Below are 26472 nucleotides of genomic sequence, written 5' to 3' on the forward strand. Positions count from 1 at the left end.
GCTTTATGCTTTATTATTGACCATTTGCTTGTCATAATATGAAGGAAAAGAATGGCTTAGGAACGGTTGATGGGAACAGGGAGATTTTCTCTCTATCACAAGGTGCAAATCCAACCTAGTACATCAATAGTAGAAGCTCTAATCACTCAATAGAAGTTCAGAGCCTTGGAGAAATGGGTCTGCAGGAAATTACTTTTATGGAGGAGGAAAAAAACGACACCAGGCTATTGGCCCCAAGTGGCTCTTCTTAACTTCCAAAAATAAAATACAGATGAAGATGTCAAGAGAAGGGAGAACATTCAACCACATCAAAAACTAAGGTTTCCTACCACTCTATTATTGGAGTTTGGAAATAATTCTCTCTAGCACTAAAGCTGATGGAATTGGATCGAAAAATATAATCAGGGAGTTCCTGTCGTGGCTCAGTGGTTAAGGAATCCGACTAGGAACCATGAGGTTGCAGGTTCAATCCCTGGCCTCGCTCAGTGGGTTAAGGATCCGGCATTGCCATGAGCTGTGGTGTAGGTCGCAGACGCAGTTTGGATCTGGCGTTGCTGTGGCTCTGGTGTGGGCCGGCAGCTACAGCTCCGATTAGACCCCTAGCCTGGGAACCTCTGTATGCTATGGGCACGGCCCTAAAAAGACAAAAAAAGACCCCAAAAAAGACAAAAAAGAAAAGAAAAGAAAAATATCATCAGTGGCTCATTCAATGAATACCAGTTTGCCAAACAATGAGAACTTGCTTTCCTCTTGCACTGGTGGTGGAACCTAAGAATGGGGGGGGGGGGCAGTTGGGGGTATACAGATTTATCTTCCTCTGGGATAGAGATGCAAGGAAAACAAAAGCAAAATATGCCCATGGAAAAAAAATGTATTAACAAGGCATAAAGAATGCAAGACATGATGCTAAAAACTCTGGAGGAAAAACAAGCTTCCAAAATGGCTTTATTTCAGAAAGCAAAAGAAATTGTTCAAAACTGTCAACCTCAACAAGGTGAAAGAAAACAACTTTTACTGAAAAGAAGCAGGGGAAAAAAAAAAAAAAAGAGAAGAGTCCAAGATGAAAAGGGAATGAGGTGAGATAAGGAAGGTGTTCAAGAAAACAAAACATGCAATATAGTAATAGCAGAACCTCACATCACAACAGTTCCTGGGGGGGAATTGTCAGAAAATCAAATCAGTGTAAAGAGGAAAGATTAGGACTCTTCAGGAAAACAGAGAAGGAGAATGAAGGAATAAAAAAGAATAAGAAAGAGGGTGATAAGTGTCTAGGACAGAGAACAGAGTCAGCTGAGCAATTCTGTGGGGAACCTGAGGAAGGAAAGACAATGACAGAAGAGCAAGAATTGTACATAGATGTGTCATGCTTTCCTAGACCAAAAATCCCGGGGAATTTGACTTGGTGGGCTTTTGCCCATTCCTAGAAATTTTAGGTACATCCTGACAAAATACTTGACATACACTAACTATCAGAAAGACTATATATAAAAGTCGGCTGATAACAAGAACCACGTAGTTCAAATAACTCTTGAGAATTTAGTTGCACTATGAAATACAGGTCTAAAAAAATTTTGAAAAAGAAGATCTGTATGACAAGAGAATCATTTATTTCTCAAAATGTAAGTCAAAACCTTTAACTGTATAAATCCCAAGAATTAAGGTAATTAGGGTAGGAAAAAGGTTTTAAATTCCACATTTCCTATGAGGACTCAGAAGATTGTTTTCCGTTCTTGATTTGATGTAAGAAATTTATGGTTTTTAATGTTTTTTTAAAAAGACAACCAACAGCAACATGAAATGCACAGTAAATGACCTTCAAATCAAGGAAGATAAGCACAAACATATGATATGATCCTGATTTTGGTTTTTAAAATGCCTATTAAAATCTATATGTAATAGGCATGTGTTTATTTTCATTTAAATAGTTAGTTTTCTAAAATGAATATATATTAACTTTATAAAATGTTTTACTCTTTTTCTTTTTAAAAGAGAGATGTATTTTCTACATAAATGAAAAGAAATTCATTGGCATTTTCCAACCAGTTTCAATGACCAGTATTTGCATATTCTGTTCAATTCACCATTGGAAGTGCCCTCATGTTCAGACTCAATTAAACATCCTACGAGAAAATGGGCTAACTTCAGACGTCCAGTTGGGTTTTTGGAAGAAATAATCTGCATTGCTTTAGACAGCATTTACTGAGGTTACAGAGAAGGTTCTTCTTATCTTCAAATCCCAGGTTGGCAATTATTCATGTGCCTTTGGCTTTGATTAGACTGTGGTTTCTTGGAGCCCAAGATTATTTCTTTTTCTATTCCCACTGCCTATCTCAGAACCTGAATGTATGTTTGTCCCATTGAAGGGAAATAAAATGATATAAACAAAATCATTCTGCACATGGTTGCTGCCATCACCACACTCATTCCCATTACTGGATGGAAGGCACTGAGTCACAGCCTAGGATCTCTTTAGTTGCATCTTGAGCTGTTTCAAACTATGCCTCCTTCCACAGTTTTTTAAAGTTTACCTACACCTGCAAGACCCAGGTGGTGTTTGTTACTATATATGCTTTTAATTACCAGTAGCTTAAATGAGCCATAGTTGTGAAATTGCATTTTCTGCTTAAACTTAAAACTCTTCTTCCATCATCTGATTTTATTTAGGTCCTGACTTTTCTTCTCCCAAGTCCTATAGATCTGCATAAATTCTACGTTCTTCAAAAAACTTGTTTGAGCTGATAATTTAAACATGACATGTTTTTTTCACAGCTCTAGGCTTTCGCTCATGCTCTTCTCTTGGCCCAAACCTCCTTTTACTCCTTCCCCTGGAATATTTATACTCATCTGAATTCAGACATAACCTCCTCCATGAAGCTTCTTTACCTCCCAGGTTCCATTGCACATTATATGGTTATTATGACAGTGCTTATTAAACAGGGCAGGGCCTGTGTCTCCTTCATACCCAGCCACATTCTTAGAAGCCTATGACATACAGACATTTGATAAACCCAGTTTACTGAGAGCTACCTGTGTGCTAAGCCCTCTACTAACTCCCAGGCTATAGCATCAAACAGGTGATGAACAGTGACAAGGTACTGTCCTCAAGTAGCTCCCAAGCTGATCTATAAGGATTAGTTTTGCTAGAGCTGTGACCAAAATGGAATGAATACGTTGCAGTGTGGGAGGGTCTATTCTGATAGATGATCAAGGCAGAGCCCCTGGAGGGGAAACCAAGGCCAAGGTCTGACGTATTAAGCAGGAGAAGATCCCAGGCAAAGGCACTGAGGAAGCCACAAGCTTGCTCTGTTCAAGGAAAAGTAAAAGGCTAGCGTCTCTGGAGCAGAGGGTGAGACTCCTCCCCAGAGGAGCAGAGTGGCAGGAGCTGAAGTCAGGCTGGGGACCCTGATAACGTGGGCCTTGCAGCCAGGGGGGCATTTTGTTTTAATTCCATTAGCCATGAATTCCCACTCAAGGGTTTTAAACTGTGACATTACCTCATTTCTTTTTTTTTAAAGATCATGGTGGGAGTTCCCATTGTGGCTCAGTGGTTAACGAATCTGACTGGGAACCATGAGGTTGTGGGTTCGATCCCTGGCCTTGCTCAGTGGGTTAAGGATCCAGCATTGCCATAAGCTGTGGTGTAGGTCGCAGATGTGGCTTGGATCTGGCATGGCTGTGGCTGTGGCATAGGCTGGTGGCTACAGCTCTGATGAGACCCCTAGCGTGGGAACCTCCATATGCTGAGGGAGCGACCCTAAAAAAGGCAAAAAGACAAAAAAAAAAGATCATGGTGGAAGGGGATTGTTATGATACATATTTGGGGTGAGTGGTAGTGCCATTTACCGAGGTTGGGAAGAAGTGGGAGCATGGAGTATGTGTGGAGGGTTGGGGTTTAGACCCAATGTATTTGAAGGGGAAAGAGTCAAGTAGGTAGGCAGAGTTATGAGCTCGCACTTGATAATGTGAAAATGTCTGGCTCAGAGATTTGATTTGAGTGAGAGTCACATCTAATGGTATTTAAAGATATGGGATAGGAACAGATTGTTTTGGATGGAACAGAATAAGACGCAGACCAAGTCCCAAGGCAAACAAACATTCAGAGGTCAGATGAACAAGGAAAAACTAGCAAAGGAGCCCAAGAAAGGGAGGACAGTAATGTGGGGGAGTGTGATTTGAAGGAAAATGAAGGGAATATTTCAGGAGGAGGAAACAGCCCCCTCTGTGCAATGTGCTGGCAGACGAGTGAAGGAAGACAGATTTCCTTCTGACTTGATAAATGCCAGTGGTTGGCCACCTTGTCAAAAGCAGTTTCGATGGCATGTCAGGAACAGGAGTCAGTTTGGCATGGGTTGTACAGGGGGTGGGGGTGAGGAAGGACCATGAGTGAGTCGGTCTTTGAGAGAAATTTTGCTGTTAAAGGGAAGCAGAGAAATCTCTTTCTGCCTGTCTCCATAACACATGCAAGACATACCATGTGAACGTGCTACAGTACGTCTTTTCTCAATACTGCTCAAAATACAGGAAGAACCAACTGACCAAAAAGCAATATTTATAATAAATGGTGTGAACTGGGAGAAGTCTTCTTTTGATCACAGTATTGAAACCAACTCTCCCTAAAACCAAGCTCTCCTGCCGAGTTTATGATTAACTTCTCTATCCAGAATTTCATTCTCTTTCTTATCCTCTCTGAACTCCATCCTGTGCTCACTAAATGTGACAGATTCAGAGTCAGGTGACTAAACTTGCTGTGGTTGATAACATTATTAACGTGCAGAGACTCAGATTGTTTCTCCTGGGCAAGAGAGACTAACAGACATCCAGGTCATGGACCACTAGACCAGAGACTCCTAAATGGTAGGCATCTTGACTCCCAAAACTACAAATAAGAAATGTCACAAGATGGAGTTCCAGTCATGGTGCAGCAGAAATGAATCCAACTAGGAACCATGAGGTTGCAGGTTCGATCCCTGGCCTCACTCAGTGGGTTAAGGATCTGGAGTTACTGTGGCTGTGGTGTAAGTTGAAGATGAGGCTTGGATCTGACGTTGCTGTGGCTGTGGTGTAGGCTGGCAACTGTAGCTCCGATTAGATCCCTAGCCTGGGAACCTCCATATGTTGCAGGTGCAGCTCTAAAAGACAAAAGACAAAAAAAAAAAAGAAAGAAAGAGAGAAAGAAAGAAAAAGAAATGTCACAAGATGATTAACCCCAGCCCCTTTGCTCTTCCCTTTGAAAAAAACAAAACAAAACAAAACACGCTAACTCAAGGACCAAGTAAGTTGGAGTGGATCTGAGGCTTGTCTTCTAATTGCCTTGCTTGGTGCGCTGCAACAAATCCTGACTTTGCTGCCAACACCTGCTGCCAGAGTTTGACTTTTTGTGCTGTGGGCACCTGAGCCTTTGCTTGGTTACAGTATTTTTTTGTTCATATTGGTACGATCCTACACAGCTAAATTAATAATAGCTGACACCCTAAAGGCAATTACAATTTTCCAATTAAAGTACATTATTTTATTCAATTCTCTTAGCAACCCAATAAGACAGATACTCTATCTCATTTTATAGATGAGGAATCCAAGTCTCAAGGAGTTAAGAGATTACACCAGACCCCAGAGCTCATGAGTGGTGAAGACAGAATGAAGACCCAGGTTCTAACTCCAGAGTCTGCCTTCCCAACCTTTGCAAAGCAGGAGATGGAGACAAGAAAGAAGAAGGTATTAATGACATAAGATAAAAACTAGAGTCTTAGCCATCCTCATTTAAAGAAAAATGGTCTTTCTCAATTTACTAATAATTTTGGTTAAAAGATGAATGTCTTCGTTGAATATGCTTCAGCAGTAATTTATATAATTCTTCCAGTCATTGAGAAGAAATGAATGAGGCCTTAGGTAGGATTCCTTCTCCCCTTTTAAGGTAAGAAAGAAAGGGATTTAGGAAATGGTGTAAACATTCTACTAAATTTGAAATACTTAAGCCTCAATATTCTTAATAAGGCCTCTGACAATATGCCCCAGATATTCATAAGAGAGGTGTCTGAGTAAAAGTAATAGTACATGCTTTATTTAATGGATTTATGAAAATGTGCTTATAGCAGTAGCCACTAGGCATGTTTAAAAAGAAACTAGGTTCCTCGAATATTTGACAAGCCAGAACCCTGCATTCCATCAGTACTCAAGGCCGTGTCTGGGTAGAAAAGTTGAGTCTTACGCATCACCTAAGGAGATCACCCAATGTAAAAACACACAAAAAATGACACGTGGGGGGGGTGATCCTACACAGGATGGATGCCCCCTTAACACAGAAACCTACATGATTCTTCAAATCAATAGCTATCCCACCCACTCAGAGAGCAAATGACACAACCCAACTCTAAGAAATGTTTAAGGCAGTCATCCAGTCACCCATTCAGTCACTCACCTCACAAGTGGTTTTGAATTTTTCTAAGCACTCAGCATTACATAAGAAGAGGCTCTACCTATTGAGGAAGCAATGATCTTCATAGAGAGATTAGTTTTTTGGCTTTTTTGCCAAGTGCCATAGGAGTGATAGACATCAAAACAGGGGGGTCTACAGAAAAGAAACAAACTCAAGGACTTGGAGAACAGACTTGTGGTTGCCAAGAGGGAGGGGAAGTTTGGGATTAGTGGATGCAAACTCTTGCATTTGGAATGGATAAGCAATGAGATTCTACTATATAGCGCAGGGAACTGTATCTGATCACTTGTGATGGAACATGATGGAGGGTAATGTGAAAAAAAGAATGTATGTGGATATATGGCTGGGTCACTTTGCTGTGCAGCAGAAATTGGCAGAACATTGTAAATCAACTATAATAAAAAATTAAAAAAAAAAAAAACAGGATGGTGAGACGCAGAAAAGATAGAGGTTACATTAACGTTAAAGACTCTAAGACATAGCTTTAAAACTGTTTTTGAAAATTGTTTTCTTTTTATGACTGTACCCACGAAATGTGGATGTTCCCAAGCTAGGGGTTGAAGTGGCACTGCAGCTGCCAACTTATGCCACACCACAACAACACAGGGTCCAAGCCATATCTGTGAACTATTCTACAGTTTGCAGCAACTTGGGGTCCTTAACTCACTGAGTGAGGCCAGAAATCAAACCCTTATCGCCTTATCCTCATGGACACTATGACAAGATCTTAACCTGCTAAGCTACAATGAGAACTCCCTTTTTTACAATGTTTTAAGGAAATACGTGCCCAGTGTTTAAATTACAAACAAAAAAAGTAAAACAAACACACATGATTCACTCTCAGAGACCGTTGATAATAAAATATCTTTCCTTTAGTTGTCGCACAGTTGAACACAAACAAAAGTCCTTCTCTTGATTCTTGACTCTCACAGTTAGAAATTTCAGGCAAGGCATATCAGTATCTAGAATAAATTATTTTTTCAATCTTACTTAAAAGGAACATACCCACAACCCACTGCTTAAAATACTAAAATATTTTTTCCTTTATAATTAGTCTCTTTGGAATAAACTACAGATCATTTCCCCAAATATTACAAAACTTTCCTACTTTCATAAGTGCATATGCAACCTGAAGAGGCTCTCACCTCAATTATGAGCATCAAGACAACATAATTATGTTCTTCTTGTTACTCACCTTGCACTTATCTTCAAATCCATAGTGAATTTTCCACAAAGGAAGGTCTACCTTCTTTAGGTTCAGCTAAAACTTTTTGCTCATGGAAACAAAATGCTATTTAAGATTCTTGGCTTCAGGCAAATATACAGGAAATTCTATTTGCCCTTTACTTTCCCCATTCATGCTCCAAATACTAGACTCATCAGGGGAACAAATTCCATGCTTAGAAGTGAATAATTACTGTTCTTGGTAATAAATGTTATGATGTTAACATAAAACCTAATGTTCCTCCAAGTTTTATCCAGGCATTTAGCAAAACTTAAAAAATTTATTTATACAAGAACCACATGAAGTCTGGAGTTCCTCTTGTGGCTCAGCAGAAATGAACCCGACTAGTATCCATGAGATCGTAGGTTCAGTCCCTGGCCTTGCTCAGTGGGTTAAGAATCCAGCATTGCCGAGAGCTGTGGTGTAGGTCACAAACATGGCTCAGATTGTGCATTACTGTGGCTGTGGCATAGGCTGGCAGCTGCAGCTCTGATTCAACCCCCTAGCCTAGGAACTTCCATGTGCCATAGGTGTAGCCATTAAAAGAAAAAATCAACTTGAATGAGAGCATAACTTACACATCTTTTAGAAAATTCATCTCTTTAAAATTTTTAGATTTTCAGAGTTCCCATCGTGGCTCCGTGGTTAACGAATCTGACTAGGAACCGTGAGGTTGCGGGTTCCATCCCTGGTCTCACTCAGTGGGTTAAGAATCCTGTGTTGCTGTGGCTGTGGTGTAGGCCTGCAGCTGCAGCTCCAATTTGACCCCTAGCCTGGGAACCTCCATATGCCATGGGTGTGGCCCTAGACTAAACCAAAAAAAAAAAAATTAGATTTTCATTTTGAGATAATTTTTTATTCACATGCAATTGTAAGAGATCATACAGGAAAATTCCATGAACTATTCACCCCAGCTAGTAGATGAGCAAAGCCGTAGTAAAAAATTACTATATATATATATATATATATATATAATATAATATACATATTATATATAATCAACGTCACAACAAGGATATTGTCACTGATGCAGTGGAGAAGAGGAGCAGATCCATCATAAGGATCCCTCAATGCAGCCCTTATATAGCCATACACATCTTTTCTCCCCATTTTCCCACCCCCACCATCTCTGACCCCTGGCAACCATTGATCTGTTCCCCATTTCTATAGCGTTGCCATTTCAGGAGTGATATTTAAGTGAAATCATATAATGTATGACCCTTTAGGCTAGGATTTTAACAAATTTTTTTTACTCAGCATGATTCCCTGGAAATCCATCTTAGCTGTTCTAAGTATCAACATTTCATTCATTTTTATTGCCGAATATCATGCTATGGTATGACTGACCACAGTTGACTTAGCCAGTCTCCTATTCAAAAACAAAACGTACTAATTTAAAGTTTACATTTTTGATGAGCTTTGACAAATTGCCGTAACCATGGAATCACTGCCATAATCAATAAATGAGACATTTACCCAAGAGAAATGAAAATGTATGTTTACACATAAACCATATGAATATTTGTAGCAGTTTAATTCATAAGAGCTAAAAACTAGAAACAATCCAAATAGCCAACCACATGAATAACTATGAATAAATAATGACTTATCTATACAGTACTACTCAGCCATAAAAAGAAATGGACTACTGATATAAACATCACGCATAGTGAAAAAAAGGCAAGATATAAGAGAGTATGTGCTCTATGATTCTGTTCATATGGATTTCTAGAAAAAGTAAAGCTCATCCACGGTGTCAGAGAGCATATCCGTGGCTGCCTAGGGTTGGGTGAGTGGAGGGGAGAGCACAAGGAAACGTTACGTGGTTTAAGAGAACACTTTTTTGCCCTTAACCTGGAAAGAATCCCTTCCTTAGAAGGAAGGATTTTACTTTCACAGCAATCAAGGAACTGGTGAAAAATAAATTTGTTTACGGAGGATTAAAATAAAAAGAGTAAAGTAGGAATACAGGCCCAAAGAGCCCAGGTAAAGAAGAATAATGAACCTCAAGGTGAAAATAGAGAAAACATGGGGAAACGAACTTATCAAAACTTCAAACTGCAAAAACTGATTGGAGCATTTTAACCCCAGGATGTGAACCTCACCTGTTGGACCTCCTTTGTAATATGCAAATTCCCCCTCCTTGGCTTGTGATCTTTACACAGCTGTGTGTGCTGTTCTCTCTGGTTCCTGCAGGAGAACTTAGCCCAGTACGCGCGGAAGGGCACTTGAGACCGCTGGGAAATTTTCCCCGTCAAAGACTGCTGCGGTCTTTGAAGGGAAAATTCTCTATCAGATTCCGATACTTGGAAAGACATGAAATGACGTCTAATAGCAGCAAGCAAACAAGGAACAATTCCTTTGCTTTTGAGACTCTTTCATGTCAAAATACACCATGCTATTTCCCACCATTGTGTGGCGAGCCGCCCTCTCTATCCCTCCGCAAATCATGTCGTGCTGATGTCTTACACCGCGCGCGCTGACAGAAATCAGCTCCTTTAGCACAATATATATGCCAAATTCCTTCCACCCTCGAAGGAGATAGTACCTACCAGGTTGTAGGGAGAGAAACTGGTGCAAAGACAGTGAGTGGCAGACAATGGGACTGGAGACATGAGTCTGAAATAGAACAAAATAATAGAAGTTTAGAGCCAGGTAAGAGTAGGGATAAACACCAATGGGGGGGGGGGGCAGAGGTGGAAGAGAAGTGAGATTTGGTTACTGGAATTCAGAACTGGGGAAATAAAACTAAAGTAAATAGGAAGCAAACTGGAATTGTAATTGGGAAGAATTGTCAGTAGATGCTAAAAGCCCTGGGTAAAAGATCGTTCTGGAATAGGATATTTGTACAGTGTAAAGTATCTTCCCACAGATTTGTTATTAATTGTAATGGGAACATGTACTTTTCCACAGGAGCAATCTAGTTGGTGGTGACAACCTTCCCAAGTGGTTCAAGTTAGTATCACCAAGAGTGGCACAGACTGACAGTGCATGTCCTGATGCGATGCAGTGTCAAGTACCCATATCACCCATGAAGTGTTCTTGCCCAAACTGTTTAACCTGAAGCCCATTGCGCCCAACTCCTACAATTGCATAAAGGATAGAGGGATAAATAAAGTGACACCATAGGTAATAGGCAAATCCAAGGTGTTTGCTATTCTATGAGAGGATTTGCCTGGACCCTACACATTGTTAGTAATGGTAACTAGTGATAGTTCTAGGTAATACAATACTGTAAATTCTATTTTTAAACTTTAAGAATCAACTAATAGACAATATATAAAGAAACTTTCATTATAGTGTCAGGAAAGAAGGTAGCAGAATATAAAAATAATAAACATTGAAAATGTAAAAGTAATATTATATTTGGAAATATAATGTCATAAGTACACATACCTACCCCTCCTCTAGTCCCAACCTCCTGGGGCTAAAAAGAAGAGTTTTTAGCCACACCAGAAAAGGAAAGAAGGAAGGGAGGAAGGTCATCGGAGTTTTAGAGAGTAGACTGGATCAGATATAGGGAAAATTAACGTGGGAGGAAACCTCAGCTGATCTCTTTTCGGCTCTAGGGCTGAGACAGCCTTAATGAGATGTTCTGAATTGGGGAGGGAAGGCACTCAGGCATTGAGGTATCAACACTGATATTCTGAGCAGCCCCGGGGGCATCCGGGAGAGGGTGGTGATTGGGCAACTGAGCACCGTGGTCTTGAGGTGGGGGTGAGGGGTGGAAAGGAAAGTGGGGAGGGGTTTCTGTGGTGCACACAGCAGTCACTAAACGTAATTACAAAAAGTGCCAATTAGAGAATCTAGAAATTAAAAATTTGATCACCAAAACCAAACAAACAAACCACTAAACTAAATACATGGGAAGAATGGACATGGCTAAAGACAGAATTAGTGAGCTGGAAGATAGAGGCAGGGTCTGCTCCTAGAGGACAGACAGTGTAAAGGCTCATAGGGATAAAAAAAAAAAAAAAGAGAGAGAGAAAATGAAGTGACCTGAATGATGATATCAGAAGGTTTGTGTGGCAGGGCACCCATCAGTAAAAAACCGAAATGTGATGTTATAATCAAAGGAATAAAAAGAATTGGGAAAGAGGGATAAGCCAAAGTTGTAAAAACCTTGCATATAAAGGAGTTAATAGATACTGCATGAAGTTAATAAACCAAGAAAAAAATAGTAGAAATAATTAGAACCATGGCACTAAAGAATTAAAAATTGAAACTATCGAGTGTATTGACTTATAGGTACTAAGACTGGAGAAAGAAAAGGAAGATTTTTGCTTTTATTATTTTACACTTAAAAATTAACGTATATTTCTTTAAAATTTTTTTTGAAGAAAAAATAAAGAATATTGTACTTCCTGAGTTCCCGTCGTGGCTCAGTGGTTAAAGAATCCGACTAAGAACCATGAGGTTGCGGGTTCGATCCCTGACCTTGCTCAGTGGGTTACGGATCTGGCGTTGCCGTGAGCTGTGGTGGAGGTCACAGACGTGGTGCTCAGATCCCGAGTTGCTGTGGCTCTGGCGTAGGCCAGTGGCTACAGCTCCGATTTGACCCCTAGCCTGGGAACCTCCATATGCTGTGGGAGCGGGCCTAGAAAAGGCAAAAAGACAAAAAGACAAAAAAAAAAGGAATATTGTACTTTCACCTGACCATTATAGACGAGATTAAGAGCTATTACAAGTGTAGTTATTACATCTTGGCTCCATTTACTGAGCATTTACATTGTTTGAGAGAAGTATTTTCATGTCATCATCCCCATTTTATACGTTCAGAGAAAAATAAGATAATTTGTTCAAGGTCACAAGGCTATTAAGAAGTAGAGCTGAGATATCTTTCCATGTTCGTAAATCCCCAAACCTGGATATTTAATACTTTACAGATTTTGCTCTGATGAGACTGGTGTGTCAATCCTTTTGTCACTGTTTGGTGTATCATTGCAGGGGTCCTTTGGATTATTGATCAGCGCTATTTCTTTGGCCCCCGTTCTCTGGCAATGGATGGCAGATAGTGGATACAGATCTGAAAAGTCTCAATAAATACCCTGCTAAACCCAGACCCATACTGGAGAGTGCATTTGGTTAATGGATAACTTGGCAGTCTATGGATATATTTTTTGTTTAAAAGTAGGGTGAGATGGCTAAAGCAGAAGAGAGCCCTTTGTTTTTTGATGGGTGTCCTCCACCCGTGAAAAGTAATATTATGACCGTCAAACACAGACGAGCTGGACATAAATCCAGAGTAATGGAAAAAATCAGTAGCCAAACAAGAGAATAGTCATCCCTTTCATTTCTTGAGCCTCTCCTTGACCTGGGGGCAGGTGTTGCAGGAGATATCATATCGAACTCAAGGCTATAAGAAGGCCAACCACGGTCAGTGTTTGGTTAGGCCAAGGCAGCAAGGCACATGTGGATTGCTTGTTTGTGGGCTTCTATAACTAGAACGGACAACCACCTGTTCTATATGCTCTCTACTTCCTTTGCAACATTTCGGTTTCTCCGATTCTCCCCAGCCCCTCAGTTTTGGATGACTTAGGTTCTACCCCTTCCAGCCTTGGCTTCCTGCAGAAACTTCCTATCTGTTCTTCCCATGTGCCTTTTTGTCTCCCCTTTAATCCATTCTCTATTCAGTAGGATGAACCTTTAAAATAAAAACCCAACCATGACTGCCTCTTGCTTAAAATATTTCACTTGGAAAACAAAGCAAAACTCCAAGAAAAAAACTTTGCAGTGTCTTTCTAATTTTCCTTACTATATCCAAAATTCATGATGTGACTGCCAAGGGCATTGAAATTTTGTCTTCTGCTCTCCATACTTAGATTCAACTTTGACTTTCTCACACTTTAACCAAACTGATTTTTTTAAAGGTTCTGCCTGGACCATGATACCTATAAACATTTGTATGAACTGCTTTTTTTGATCTAGAACCTTTCCCGATGACCCAACCCACTTGCTTTCCCCTCTCCGTCCTGGCGAACATACACTCACTCACCTTTCAGGTTTCAATTCTGGCAGAGCTTTCCCAGGAGGCTTTTACAGCTGATGGTAAAGCCCTGCCTCCATAGGGTACTGAGACTTTCAGTTAATGTATTCATTTGAAGTCTGTCTTTTTTAACTGGGTTGCAAGTGCTAGGAGGGGGCATCCCATGTTTCTCATGCTCACCCTCCCACAGTAGCTTTCATATAAGGCACACTGAATAATGAATGATGGAGAGAAGGAATCCCCTTGCACAGCAGACCTCCTTGTCACTCTAATTGTCCCAGGGCTGACCCCAGTGGCTCAGGACCGCAGGTGTCTGCCTGCTACCCAGACTTTTGTTATCTCTGGTACAGCAGCTTCCTGGAGCTGAGGTCACTCTCTCTACCCCCAGAGGCTTTTCAAGACTGGAGTCAAGCCAACATGAGCCTGATTCTAAGACAGGAAAAGAGAATAGGGACTTCCAGCTGTAGATCAAGGAAGTCGAGGCTGATTTGAGGCAGAATTCCAAAGCAAATTATGAAATGTATCATTAAATACACAGGGCGCATTTGCAGTCCAGGAAGTGCTTTTTGTTTTTAAATGATTAGAAATGAGTATTTGTGAATGATTAGGGCAGAAAGAGTTGATCAACACGCATCATCCTTGATTAAAAATACAGCAGGCCATTTTAGCAATTTGGGGTTTCATGGTGACATTTGGGTACTCATCCTTCCTATCTTGGAGTTCTGTAAACACAAGGAAGAATAAAGTTGTGGGAAACACAGGATCAAGTTATTAAATCTGGGAAATTTGCCCAGTACCTCCCCACCCATCAACAATGCAAAGCTGTTGTAAGCATAGTTGAGGGAAACAGTTTAGACTTGAGGACTCAGTGAATTTTGTCCTTTAGCCAGCTTTCTCTGCCCTGCTTCCTTGTCTCCCACCTATCTTGAAACTGAGGTGGGTGGTCCTGCTGGGGACATTCCGAGTCCATGTCCCTAACCACATGAGATGGAGACGAAGCTGGCCCATCTGCAGAGTTCAGCCCCGCCCAGGTGGACTTTCTGCAAGTCCTAGTGATGGCTTGTACTTGGCTTATGATCCTTATTATGAAATAGTCCTCTTCTACCGCAGTGTGACCTGCTAATTGAACGTCCCAGGCTCTGACCAGGAGCTGAAATAGAATCAGAGTCATAATAATAGCTCTTTCCCTCCCCTATGGGTAGAAACTGATATGTGGGCAAAGGGAGATGTTGCTCTTATTTGTCGATTAGAGGAATGTTATAAATAATAATAGCTAAGCTAACACTTAGTGAGTGCTTCTACAAGCCAGGCCCTGTTCTGAAAGCTTTTCTATATTAACTCATTTAATCCTCACCCATCCCTCCCAGGTATGGTTTTAGTCCATGAGTTAATTTATTTGCATAGGGTAATGCAGCTAGTAAACAGCAATGCTGGAATTTATATTCAACGAGCAAGTCCAGAGATGGACCCTTCACCATGAAACCACCACACAGCCGACACCATGCAGAGTCCACTGAAAATCACCAGCTGAGCCCAGGGTGAAGGTGGATTTCTCTAGGGAATGTCTTTATGAATACAATTGAAAAATAAGGCTTGGCAATTGCACAGTTAAGACGGCTATTACTATCTGAAAGAATCAGTGAATCCAAAGCATGCTGATCCCTACCATGGCAGAGGGAGCTTCTTAGTAGGGTCATCCAGAACCCTAGTGTACTTACTTAATCTGCAAACACGAGGAGACACTGGATGCTTGAATCAAACCCAAAGAGACTTAGAGAAGGTGGACCAGAGACTTTGGTTTCCAAGACTTCCTCATAAGGACCAACATGGCCCAAACAGTAACACAGCAAAGAATTTCCTGTCTTCCCCTTGCCCTGGGATCAACAGTGAGATATATCTGAAAAATAATTGACAAGAGCTTAGGCTGCATGAATTTTTTAAAAAACATAATCAGATTTTTATTTTATTTTATTATTATTTTGATCACGCCCACAACACGTTGAAGTTCCCCGGCCAGGGACTGAATCTGGGCCATGCCGGATCCTTAACCTGCTGAGCCACCAGGGAACTCTCTGTATGAACTGTAAAAACATTAATTAATGGTTAGTTAATTATATGACAACTAACTTTTTTAAAAGGTAGCAAGGTGAAAGAAATTTGAAGCCATATCACATGAAAAGGAGTTAGAGTAACTGAGGATGTTTAATCCTCGGAAGAGAAACTTTAGAAAGAATTCTAGGGCTGTCCTCAGAGATCTGAAAGGTTCTCTCTTGGAGGAAGGATGTGAGTTACTCCATGTTACCTGCAGAGGGCAGAGCTGAGACCAAAGGTTGCAGGGAGGTGAGTCTGCCTAATTGCTGTGCAAAGTTCTCAGTCGGCTCTTGGAAGAATTATGACTGCTAACATTTACTGAATGCTCATGGTGTCTGCGCCAAAGTTAAGGTCTTTATGTGCCTTAGCTAGAAAGTTCTGGATCAAAGTCATCCTTACCACCACAAGCGTCTCAGCATCATTAGTAAAGGCTCCATTTACTGACTGCTTATTAAATTATCTCATTTGATAGTTGCCCTGTTGACTTCTTATTGTATTATTACTGTTTTACAGATGAGGAAATAAAGAAGTGAAATTACTTTCCTGGAATCGTCCCATTTTAAGTTATTGGTGTATAATGATCTGGACCCAAGTATTCCTGCTACCAATACTGCCTCCTGGGGTTATGCATATAATAAGGGGTCAGATCACGGCTGTTCATTAGAAATATAATGTGAGCCACTGATGAGAACCATGTGTGTAATCTTACTCTTTCTAGAAGTAGCATTAAAAATGTAAAAAGAAACCAGTGAAATTATTTTAAATTAGTATATATAATATACATTTATATCTTAACCTAGCCATTAACTTAAGTCATTACATCTAAACTATCATTTGTTGGAATGATGTAATCAACATTAACATTATTAACAGGCTACTTTACATTCTGTTTTGCACACTAAGTCTAGTCTATTTTGTACTTACTGAACATCTCAGCACTAGCCACATTTTAAGTGTTCAGGTTCAGTAGCCACTTGGAGCTGCTGGCTGCAAATGGACAGGTAGCACAGAATTAAAAAGTAAATCTCCTTGGGGGGCTGGGGTGGGGTGGGGATTGGCATAGAAACTTAAAGTGGAGCTGTGCATCCACCTCACTTTCTAATGCCTCCCTGCCCCCACTTACCTCCTGTGCCAATTTGCAGGGAGTGCATAGCAACTGCCTTTGCCTTTTCTGGCAGAGCCAACGTAGATATTTCTGAATTTGGAGAGGACAGGTGTTTCTCCTGCAACCTTCCAACAACTGTCATTTCCCTCCTGGCATCTACTCTGTGACTTAACGTGTTTGATTTCCGCTTTGAAAAGGACTGAAGTGGGTTGCATGAATCAAATAATAAATCCTAAATACCAAACTGGGGGTAGGATGACTCGCTTTATGCAAAGTTAGGCAAAATTAGGGAGTCCCTGGCTTAATTGATTAGAAACAATTCCTGTGGTGGGTAAAAGCACACACAGGTGACTGAGAGGGGGAGGAAACGTTTGTCACGCGGTCCAAGGGTCGAGGCAGAACGTCAAAACAAACCTCTTAAAGTAGCTTTAACACAGCCCACCGAAGTTTCCCCTCAAAATTCCAAACCAGGTGCCCAAAATGAAAGCTTATAAAAAGAAGCCAAGCACTCTCGGCCTCCCGGAGGTGGCGCTTATGAGGGTGACGGAGTTAATTAGTGCCTGCAAAACGCCGCGTGTGAGCTCATTCGAGAAGTCATGCTCTGCACACATATTATTTATAGCAGAACTGAGGCGTGCACGGTGTTTGACATTTTTTTCTTTTTGAGTAGGGGGACTTTAAAAAGTCGTGGGCACCCCCATCTCCCCGGGAGAAAAAGTGCGGTGGGCAGGCATCGGGGCGCCGGCTGGAGGCGAACGCGCCAACCACGCGTGTCCGGACGCAGGTGCCTGGGGCGACGGCCACCACTCTGCAGCGTCCGCTCGGGAGGAGAGTTCGCGGCTGATCTTGGGATGCCTTGCAGATGCAAAATGTGTCTCTGGCCAGCAGGAGGAAGGAAGAGGAAGTGAGAGCAGCGGCAGCCGGCGGCGCAGCAGCCGGCGGACCCGGAGTGTAAGTGCGTGTGCTCGGGTGAGCGAGAACGGGCGAGGATGGGCTAGGGATAGAGGCAGAGCCACTCACACCGCCGGGGCCCCGAGCTGGGCGACAGACCCTTCGGCCTCCGTTCACTGGTAGCAGGTCGCTACAGCGCTGATCGCTGGGAACCCTCGCCGCCAACGCCGCTGTCCTGCGACCCCGGGCAGGTTCGTAAAGTTTCCTGGGCTGGCGCGGCGCCCCGACTCGCTGACCTCAGCGCGGCCGAGGAGGGAGCTGGGGCTGGGGCAAGGAGGAGGCGTCCTGCTCCGGGGGACTCTGGGCGCCGCCGAGACACTTTTGTTTTCTGCCCTGGGGTCGCCGCGGCGAGGGCGGGGTGGCCGCGGCGCTCCTCGGGGTGAAGGCTGCGGGCTCGCCGGGGCACTTCGCAGTTGGGAAGTCTGGGCTGAGGGGGCGGCGGGAGGGGGAGTGGGAGCCGAGGGAGGGGCGCGGAGGATGGAGCGCAGGGCCCGGGGCCCGGGAACCCGCGGAGGCGTTTCGTCCGGGGCGGGCTGGAGGGGGCCAACCGAGGGCTGCGCTGCAGGCGCAGGGGTAGAGTCTGGGATTGGGGATTCGGAGACTGGAGAGGCTGCGCGGGAGCAGCGACTGGCCGCTTGGGCTCCTGGCTTTTCTCTGGCACTTGCAGAGGGGAGGGAATCCCCCTGTGAGTGCGCTCCTGGGAGGAGGAGGTGATGGGCTAGAGGGGGTGGAGGGCCCGCAGGCACGCAAAGGGGTAGTTGGGGCAGCTGGGAGCCTCTGGGGACTGTTAGTAAATACCCGCCTCCCGGGGACATGCCGAAGTCCCCACTGGGACTAGGAAAGGAGGTGGGGGGCTTCGGTGCAAGATCTCGGCATCAGAGAGGGGGCGCACCGGGCGAGCCTTAAGAGAAGGGAGGCAGCGGAGCTCCGGGGGCCCTGGAAACCGAACTGAGAGGGGCGGCGGAGAGAGCAAGAGTAGCTTTGAGGAAGAGGAAATAGAGAACTCAGGCGGCCCGGGGGTGCGCGCGTGTGTTTGGGGCTGGGAAGTCTGTATGATGCCGCGGGCGCGCGCGTGTGCGTACGTGTGTGTGTGTGTGTGTGTGTCTGTCTGTCTTGATCGAGAGGGGCTATGGAGGCCGGGAGTGCCCGCCGAATGACCCCTCCCGCCTAGGGGCCCTTTGAAGTTGGCAGGTCTGGGCAGGGGTTGTTGGCGGCGAGACCTGCATTGACCTAAAGCAGTAGCGCATGCCCACCCCTCTCCCATAGTGATTTGTCTCTGGGGGCCTCTGGACAGCTCCGGAGACTCGGAGAGCATATTTTGTGATGCCCATGCCCTAGGCCTTGGGCCTGCTGACACCACTGACCATAAATGAGAACCTGCGGCAAGGGTTTCTGCCTCTGGAGGCAAAGGCAGTGGGTTACAGCTGCCGGTCGCTTGGGGTGGTGTGGGTGGGGCAGTGGAAGAATTTCTGAGTTGCTCTTCTTGGGGTGGGGGGGTTGTCTATAAAATAAACATAATCAGTGACCAGTATTTATATATCAACTCCCCTGGTCATGGTTTTTCATATTATCTCACCTTCATACCTACTTCCCAAGGTTGTTTCAAGGATTATTGTTCCCCACTTTACAGAACTGGGGACTGTAAATTGGAAGGTCAGATTGCCTGACGTTAAGCAGAAGACCTTTTTTTTTTTTATAGCTGACCTTCTGAACTTGCTCTTTACTATGTACATTTCCTATCTTAAGGGCTGTGGTCAAATGTGAATGTTGCTTTCTTTACCACCCTTATTACTTAGTTTTTTTTTTTTTTGTATTTTTTTAATTAGAATGGATGTCTTCTGGGGAAATTGAGAGGGAATGACCTAGAGAGCTGGGTGGCTGCAGTGGGGAGATGGTGTCTAGAGGGGCGGGAACTGGGGGAGAAGCTTGGTAGGTGTCAGGGAGGGGCAGGCTGGGAGGCTGGCCCACATCTGGGTCTGATGGAATTCGGGACCTGCTGCAGTCCTTGGGCTACAGGGTGGGTGGTCCTATTGATGGCCATATCCTGCCCCACCCCCTCTTCCCCCCGGGCAGCTCTCGCCCTTCTTAACTACAGCCACTCTCACTGCCTGGCACTTCTTTTTCACCAAGGGCCTTTGCACCTGTTACTCCTTTTGCACAAGGAACTTCTTCCCACATGTCCAGATGGCTCTCCCTTGCTTCCTTCAGGTCTCTGCCCATTGTCAGCATACAGGAAGGCTTCCCTGACTACTTTATATAAAATAGCAACCAGCCACTCCCTGGTCCTTTTAAGTCATTCAGTTTTCCCTGGTAGTGCTTATTCCCCTCTGGCATTATTTGTTTAATTGATTACTGTCTGTCTCTCCCTTTAGAATAGAAGTTCCACAAGGGCAGGAACCTTGTCTTGTTTACAGGTTCAGAACCTAGACTGATTCCCACAAAGTAGGTGCTCAATAAATACTCATTGACTAAGATATGCCTTTACCGGAGAGGCTGACCAGGGAAATGCTGCAGCATTGGCAGCAAATAAGAAGCCCATGTAATGGGGCTTTTGCTTTTTCTCCTCTGTCCTCTTCTGTGCCCAACCACACTTCTTGCAGATCCATTTCTACCTTGAGTAAATTCCTCCTTTAGAATTTAACCCCGAAGAAAGGAACAGAGAGCTGATTCCTTGGGAGGGTGGAAAACCAATACAGTTTATTAATAACGCATAACCACTCCAGATCTGGTATTTGTTTCATCACTCCCCTTGGAGGAGATCTTTTTAAAGTGGGTATTACTTTAGCCAAAGAACCACTCCCCTAGGAAGGAAGGCATTACTGTTGAGTAAAGTCAGAGACATCCACTGTATCTCATTCCACTCCCCTAGCAGATGGGAGAGAGGAGAGAAGGAGAGGAGGTAAGGGGGAAAGCAGAGGGAGACAGAAAGGAGCTGGGTGGCAGATGCTGGGGAGATGAGAAATGTCCAGGAAAATGAAAGAGAGAAAACAGATGAGGGGCTTCCACGGTGCTGCTAAACCATATTGTTTATTAAATTACAGCATTCAGATAGGGCAATATTTGAGTGTTTTAAAGTAATTTACCTTCTTTGGGTGTTGGGTGTGAATGGGTGGGGAGGGGTGGAGGAAGGGAGTGCTTTGAAGCCTTTGCCAGAGAGGATGTGGCTGGGGGCGTGCCAAGGGGCTCTGAGCACACATTTTGCTGACATTATCATCTTTCTTAACACTGAAGGTTTAGAGGTAATCATTCCTATGGAGGACGTTTCCTGTCTGGATCTAAGACAGTACCCTTAGGGTTTGTAACTGAAGCTTGCAACCACCTTTTAATGCCTGAAACCATCCAAGTGGATAGTTTGGTTTGTAAGACACACTTTCTGTTGAACTTAGAAAAGGTGAGGGATTACTAAACCCTCTCTGCAGCACAAAGCCTCAAGTGTTGGCTGCTGGTTACACAACTCCAGTTCTGCTTCTTCTAGTCAACTAGTCTAGTGTTTTTGAAGCTTAAGGTTGCAACCAGGAATGGATCGGAATACCAATCTGTTAGGTCCAGAACAGCAGTTGAACACATGCAATAGAAGAGAATATAGTAGAAAATAGAATGTTTTACAAAACAGACACCAAATCTTTTTTTTTTTTGTCTTTTTGCCTTTTCTAGGGCCACTCCCGCAGCATATGGAGGTTCCCAGGCTAGGGGTCTAATCAGAGCTGTAGCCACCGGCCTACGCCAGAGCCACAGCAACTTGGGATCCGAGCCGCATCTGCAACCTACACCACAGCTCACGGCAACGCCAGATCCTTAACCCACGGAGAGAGGCCAGGGATCGAACCTGCAACCTCATGGTCCCTAGTCAGATTTGTTAACCACTGCGCCACACCGGGAACTCCCCAGACACCAAATCTTAATGTCGAATGTATTGCTTAATGTGGGTCGAGACGAACAAAAGTCTGTTTTTATAATTCTGGAGGCCCTAGGATGTACATTTTAAACCATTTGCCAGGGATTCTGATGAACGTGGTTCATAAGGCCATACTTTAAGAAACATTTAGCACCTCCACACTGCCCCCCGCCCCAATCCTTACAAAATGCTGTTGGTTTAATCTCCTGCAAGAGATGTCTTTTCCAAATGTTGAGTCTGATGCAGTAAGAGCATCAGCCATTGAGTGCTCTTTTAAAATGTTACTGTTTATAGAGCTTGATGGTCTGCTGGGCCCTGATGCTGCCGTCTTGGCAAAGCTGGAGATCCAGGTGTATGTTTTTCACTCCACTGATGTGAACAGAGAGTAGTTTACGTGTAATAACTCTAGTAACAGCTGCAAGTACTTTCTTTGGGCCAACTTGCAGTTTAGAGCTTTTGAGGTCTTTAAACTTTTGAGGTCTTTGGACCTTTATTCCACTGAACTTTTCCTTTCATATTTTGCGCCTCACAGTCCCCATATGTGTGATTTTAATTACATTCAGAGGTTTGCAAAGACAGTAGTAATCTCTTCTGGTGGCAGCCACACTGCTGTGATCCATAAGTAGATTAAGCTTCTTAGGTGACCAGGGCTTGGAACTGGCCAACCAAAGAAGAAAAAGGCTGAGACCTTCCTTTAGCATGATCCAAAACATCAGGATTTTGAAGACCAGCTATCCATCCAGGGGCCAAAGCGCCCATGAAATGTGTGTGGCCCGTGACAGCCTCTGGATATGCCTAGCACAGCATTTTTGGTTACAGCAGAGCCAGCCTGCAAGCACAATGCATACGCCAGTTGCAGTTTTTAGTTCCCTGGATAGTTCAGGCTGAGTGTTAACAATCGGAACTTCTTTGTCATAGTCAGAACTGAAGCCCTCAAATCACTCTTATGATCCACGATTAATTTATTCAACTGAAGACATGGTACTATGTTTTCTAAACTGTCATAGAATAAGTGCACGTCGGTGTGAGCAGAATTTTGTCACTGTCCTAAGGTGGGGTGAGTAGCTGAGTATCCGATAGGAATCCACGTGGGAGAAGGAATGCTAGCTCATCAAACAGAATTAACCACAGCAACAACCTGGCAAAGTGCTGAGTAGAGAAATTAGTCACATGTATAAATAGAAAGAGGTGGTGAGTCTCAGTCCATGCTCTGGGCCCCCACAGACCCCGAGTTCTAGAATCTGAGCAGGATTATTATTGGAACCTCAATTTTAGGACCTGAGGCTAGTTTTGGCTATTTTAGACCTGACACTTAATGTAGGGAATGGAACTTTCCTCAGTGGAAAACACTGGGAAACGTACTCTGTGTTGGGTGGGTTGTACTTGCTGGATAAGGAGCAGTGGTTTTAGGACCCCAGGGTAGAGTAAGCCCTGACTGAGCATTGCCCCTGCGGGCCTGGAGCCACTCGATCCACGCAAGATTTTCCTCCTTTTGCCGACAGCTGCTGCACTTCCTTCTGGAATGCTGTTTTGGAAATGGAGGGGAATAACTCCTATAGTTTTGTTATCCCGTTGTACAGATGAGGCTTGGAGCAATGAAATGTCACTGGCATATTGGAGGGTAGATCTGAGCCTCCACCCAGCTTTTCTGACTCTTTCTCCCCTGCTATTTGTGTGTCTGTGTTGTTTTCATTGCTCTCTTGATGGTTCTCTAGGACTAGCCTGGTCTGAGGCCAGCACCTCCACGTCGAGCTATGCTGCAGCGCATCCTTCATTGCTGTATGCCTGTAGAAATGCCCTGGTTCTGATGGATATTTCCTGGGTTGCCATGGCACCCATGGGTGTGTCTGCCATCATCAAGGCCAAGGTTGTCAGAGTTAGTGCCTCCCTTTGGATATCACATCCCAAAGCTGACCTCTTTCGTCTCGGGGGATCCTTCTCTCAAGGACAGCATGCCCATCACCCAAGTTCATGCATGATGCTGAAGTGTGTAAGCCAGAATGCAGTTCATTAATCAAAAATGAGAATGATGTTTGCCAAGAGGAATAGACATATATTCTTTAGCCAACATTTTTTATCCTCTGTGGATGAGTCATGGTGATAGCAAAGCATAGAAGCAATTGGTGGTGAGGGGATCCGTTGGGGAGAGGGAATACATCCAGCAGAGGATTTTCCAGCTAGTCATAATTTTTGCTACTTCTCCTGCCCTGTAGATTAATGCCAGCTACGTGAACAGAGACTGGAGTCTTTAACCAGGATGATTTCTCCTTTAGATGATGCTGAGGCTACTGATTCTCTTCTTTTTCTTCCTGCAGGCTATTGCCCATTCTGTGTTGACCCTTTATATCAGGCGGTCTCAACCTCAGCACTGTTGACATTTGGGGCTGGATAATTCTTTGTTGTGGGGAGTGTCCCGTGCATTCCAGGATGTTTACTAGCCTCTCTGGCTTCTACCCAGCAGATGCCAGTAAGGGCACCCAGTTGTGATAACCAAATACATCTCCAGACATTGCCAATTGCCAACCTCCCTCCCCCGATTACGAATGACTGTTATGTTTTCTTGCATAAATCGGTCCAGTTGTGGGCTCTCAGACAGCGGTTATAAGTGCCCCAGTTTTCTATTTACTGGTTGTGCCTTTGCCCTAAGGTGGTTTATTCAGGGATGGATGGTCTCACCCTTATGTTCATTTATTTCCTCTGGTTCTCCAAACTTCCTCCCTGGCTTCCTTTCCTCCTGTAATTGTAATTGTCTTCCTAACGCAAGTCGGTTTCAAGCCTGAATTTCGTTTGTGTTTCTTCCTGGCACCCTCTGGCTGGGAAAAAAAAAACCCATAAGAAAAACAAAAACTGTAGCTAGTAGTTTGCGTCTGAGTTTGCACAAGGTCTTGAATTCTGGCCACTGGTTACTGCATGCAGTGTAACCTCCACATAACGGGAGTAAGACACATGAAGCAGGACCGTGGTCCTGGAGCTCAGCCGGGCTCATGCAGAGGTCTCGGGCACAAGATAAGGACATGTCTGCGTGGGAAAGAGTTAACTGGGTGAAAGGCCTCCTCTGCTTGTAAAATACACCTTAGCTATTTGGGTAATAACAGATATTGATATTCCATTAGTGTGAGCAGGACACTGCTTTAAAGTACGGCTACATGTGGGAGTCCTTTTCCACTCTGTCTGTTAGATTTCTGCCCTCATCTTGCCACATTTGTTTTCTTACGTAATTATCTGTCAACCTTTTTATTTACCTTCTCTGTTCAGCCCCTGTAGCAGTGCAGCATCTAGTGGCTTCAGCAACGTGGCGATATTGCAGGGCTTGTGCTCTAGCTGTGTCTCCTTGAGGCAGTGCTTTCTTATAAGTCACAGCCGTATAGCTGCCCTCCACCCTTCCTTCCGCTCTTTGTGCCTTCTTTTTTTTTTTTTTTTTTTTTCTTTTCAGATTGCATTTCGAAAGCCAGCGTTTTCTGCTGTGGGGTTCTGTGGCTGAGCATTCCTGGATGAGCTATATTTTCCAGGCTGCTACACACAATTACCCTTAATTTCGAAGCGTAATGCATTTCAAAATAAAATTTTTTTTTTCTGTTTTCAGGCTCTTTAATCCAAATTCAGAGCTATGGCTGGCTTTGCCCTTGGCCCCCAGAAGGCATGTGGCTTGGAGGTGGGAGCCAGTGGAGGGACTTTGGTTAGATTTCGTATTTTTGGCTGAGTGACGAGAGAATTCCAATAAGCTCAGTAAGGCTGGGTTTGACTTGACTCCTGCCCGCCCTCACCACTGCCCCGCCCCGTCATTTTCACAGAGTTTTTATAGTGGACCTCATGCCCTGGTTATTCCAACTCTGGGCTACGACGTGGGAAGTGACCATGTATTCCAAAATTTAGATTGGGGGGAATGGGACCAATTCTTTCACACAATAAACAGTATGTGTGTGTTGTCTATGTACGTGTGTGTGAGAGAGAAAGACACACAGACACACAGACACGCACACAACCACGCAGCTCTCCCAGTACTGGAAGGTCTTTAGGAGCAAAGAAAGTATTATATCACCTGCTTATTTTCTCCAGTGCTTGTCTCTTTTTTAGCAAGTCAGTATGAATTACCTTAAATCAACACTTGTATCAAGGAATAAATATGTTTCCATCATTTTTCATCTTAGTCCACTGCCTGGAAGTGACTTCACATCATTAGAACTCCTTACCCAGTTACCATCCAGTCTTCAGGTGAGCGTTTTGAGAATATTTGCCTGGATTAATATGAGAGAAGCACAATAAAGATTTATTTCGTCATTGTAGTATATTTTAAATATAAATGCGACATATTTAAAATGCACATAAATATTTTAAAACTGAAATATTGCTGGGCTTGAAGCACCCATCATAATACAGCATCATTCATTCATTCATTCATTCAGCAGCCGTTTTGATCACATATTATGTCCCATAGTCAGGCTCTTGCTGGACATTAGAAGACCCACTTCACATGAGCAGTGTGGGGAGGGGGCTTGAATGAGAAACAGACCCATTAATAGATCCTCATTATAAAATGGATCAATGTGTATTTAGAGTGTGTGCAGTTCACTGAAGAAGGGGTGCACAAGGAAAGGTCTTTGAGATGGATCTAGAAATCTTTTTTTTTTTTTTTTTGCCTTTTAGGGCCGTACCTGCGGGATATGGAGGTTCCCAGGCTAGGGGTCGAATTGGAAGTGTAGCTGCCTGCCTACACCACAGCCACAGCAATGAAGGATCCAAGCTGCATCTGAGACCTACACCACAGCTCATGGCAAAGCCTGATCCT

At 43.6% G+C, this 26472-nt stretch overlaps 1 protein-coding gene across 3 annotated transcripts in view; it reads left to right on the plus strand.

Annotated features, from left to right (window-relative positions):
• The first annotated feature begins 5571 nt into the window (after nt 1-5571).
• Nucleotides 5572-26472, plus strand: part of ELMO1 (engulfment and cell motility 1) — a 561177-nt gene continuing 540276 nt past the window's right edge. Inside the window, exons 1-2 of one of the 3 annotated variants that reach the window (XM_047763106.1) lie at nt 5572-5712; nt 17511-17791. The gene's annotated coding sequence lies outside the window, so the exon portion shown is untranslated. Of the gene's footprint in view, nt 5713-17510; nt 17792-17845; nt 17983-25834; nt 25899-26472 lie in introns of those variants that run through there. The other 2 variants (XM_047763109.1, XM_047763107.1) reach the window with 2 other exon arrangements.

This window comes from Phacochoerus africanus, chromosome 16 (genome assembly GCF_016906955.1).
Source record: "Phacochoerus africanus isolate WHEZ1 chromosome 16, ROS_Pafr_v1, whole genome shotgun sequence".
In the NCBI taxonomy this organism is placed as follows: Eukaryota; Metazoa; Chordata; class Mammalia; order Artiodactyla; family Suidae; genus Phacochoerus; species Phacochoerus africanus.